Source organism: Penaeus vannamei, chromosome 18, assembly GCF_042767895.1.
Source record: "Penaeus vannamei isolate JL-2024 chromosome 18, ASM4276789v1, whole genome shotgun sequence".
Classification (NCBI taxonomy): domain Eukaryota; kingdom Metazoa; phylum Arthropoda; class Malacostraca; order Decapoda; family Penaeidae; genus Penaeus; species Penaeus vannamei.
Genome location: NC_091566.1, coordinates 21,653,196 through 21,655,695, shown reverse-complemented (window position 1 = coordinate 21,655,695; position 2,500 = coordinate 21,653,196). Strand labels below are relative to the sequence as shown.

The window sequence follows — 2,500 nt, the reverse complement described above, 5'->3', positions numbered from 1 at the left end:
AAGGGAGGCGTGTGGGGGAGGGGGAGGAGGAGGAATATCATTGTGGCTGAAGGAATGAGGAGGAGGATGGCAAGGCCCTTGGTGCGAGGGCGGGGGAGGCGGAGGTGGCTGCTGATGGGGCAGGGAGTTGTAGTGCGGGGGCACCTTGGGCACGGGCTGCGAGTGAGGGAGCGAGCCGAAGCGAAGGCCGCCGTACAGCCCCTGGTGGGTGCACGGCGGAGGGTGGCCCATGGGCCGCGGCTGGGTGCGGTGGGGGCTGTGGTGAGGGCTGTTCGCCGGGCTGCCATGGGGGCTGTTCTGCCTGACAGGTGGGTGGGCGTGCCGCGGCACAGGTGGAGGCGGGGGGATACCACCTGGGCATGCTGCCCGGGGGACACAGTAGGCGTAGCATGACGGGCACGGCTGCACGCCCGCTGGGACGTGCATGGTTCACGCACCGGCACGCTACTCGTCCTCGCCCTTCATGCCCCGCACTTCAAGGAGCAGCAGCGGTTCCTGGAGAGACTGGGTCGTATCTTGAGCCTTGGGCTTGAGCAGGAAGGGCGCAAGCGTGTGGGCAACTTACGGAGAACTAGCGTCACACGCAGAGTTACTCTTGATCAAGGTGGCAACTCTAACTACACTACTGGCGCCTGACCGTACTAAGTTACCATAACGGAGCTTACCATGTGACCACTTCCTACAGCCAACACTTACACTGACTCAACACTACACCATAACACAACAACTACACCAGTTCATCTTCAGTTACCTGCTTCGCGACAGAGGCTGCCGTATCGATATAATCACTGCCTGGAGCATTTCTGTGTACTGTAATCCGCAACACACAACTACTCACACTCGATGCGTCATAACTTCAACACCGCTGCTGTCATAACTGGACCGCGCCAACACAGACCAAGAAGCAAAAGGAAACCACACGGCGGCGCACTTAGCTGACCCGCACCTCAGAAACTTTTCTTTGTACCAAGCCTCGATGTGCAGCGCTGGACGCGTGGTGAAGCCGCGGCGGGCCGACCGAAGCGGACTGCGCGGCGAGGGGAAAGGTGCGAAGTGTAGATGCTCCGGAACTAGCCACACTAACACTGGTGTTCGCTACACCCGAAACATTACCGGGAGGGCGAGCGTCCCGCCGATCCGCAGCCGATCCCCTCGCGAAAAAGGTAAACAACGCACACTAGAGCCACTCGATGTCACGTGACGCCGTCGGCAGGAGGAGCTCTCCGCGACGCTGGTTGTGGACAAATCTCAAATTATCGCGTCTTTGTGAGCTCCTGCGGGCGTCAACAGAGCGAGCGGGAAGAGCGCGGAGCACGTCGGAGCGCGTCAAACAGTCTCGCACTCACGGGGTTGACTAGGCAGGCAGACGAGAGAGCTCGGGCAGCGCGTGGCGAGGAGGGGAGCCGCGGGAGGAGGGAGCAGGGGGGAGGGGGAGGGGGAAAGGGGGAAAAGGGATGTCGCTCAGGCTCTCCCACACAGCTGCTCCCCTTACACCATCACAACTAACATGGCAGGGAGGCCCACATGTGCTGGCGTGCGGCGGCCCCGCTCGGCGGCATCGGAGGCTAGGAGAAGGCATTCGTACGCGGCTAAACTGGTTAAGTCTCCCCTCATAAGGAGGCCTCGGCTCGAGCGCCCAGTCATTCAGCGACCAACAGACGCACGCATCCACAACAAATGCACAAACGTACGTACGCACGAACACAGGCGGGGCTGGGCAAGCGTATTGATTGCTGCCGGACGCTAGCAAGCCGGCGGGGAACACAGCTGATTCTTCGCTGCCGCCCTGCCACGCCCGACGCCCGAACAGCCTCGTCCGCCCCTGCGAACTACACGACTCACCAGGCACCTCCCGCCCCACCCGCCCGCCCTGCAGCTCGCCCTCAACGCAGCCACTGAGACCTGCCTCTCGCACTTCCGGCAGGGCCTCCCCGCGGCCTCTCGCTCGCACCCGCCGCCTCCGCCAGCTGTTGCTAGGCAAGCTCTCTAACTAGCCGCCCGTGTTCCTCCTAATGCAGGCATAATTAACTGCCCTGGCCACGCTCCACCAAAGGGGGAAAAAGGAAACGCCGATTGATAGCTTTGTCAAGGGCGACTTTGAAGAAGAACTCCCACGCCCCCACCCCCTCCACCCCCTCCTCCACCCCGACCACGACCTCCGCCAACACCACCCACACACATCGGGCGCGAGCACCACTGCGCCAACCTTATCTGCCGCCCACGCCACGACTCGTCCACCCGCCCCTTCCCTACTTCCGCTCCGCCACCACGCCCATAATTTCACCAAAACGCCCCCCTCACGCCCGCGGCACCGCACAAGAGAAGGCCCCCCGCGATGACGGCAATGCAAGGAAGGTGCAGGAGAGCCAGCCACCTCGAGCCCAGGTCACTTCGCAGCGAGGCCGCCGCATAACACAGCACGGCGAGCGAAGGAAAGGGCGGAGGCGGGGAGGCAGTAGCACGTCAACAAGTGGAGGGCGTCCCTCGCCTGCTGGCACCG

The 2,500-nt window shown here is 62.9% G+C and overlaps 1 protein-coding gene across 14 annotated transcripts in view; it reads right to left on the bottom strand.

The window, feature by feature from the left end:
• Nucleotides 1–2,500, bottom strand: part of siz (Brefeldin-resistant Arf-GEF family protein schizo) — a 408,468-nt gene that overhangs the window by 50,843 nt on the left and 355,125 nt on the right. The gene's annotated exons all lie outside the window — the stretch shown is intronic.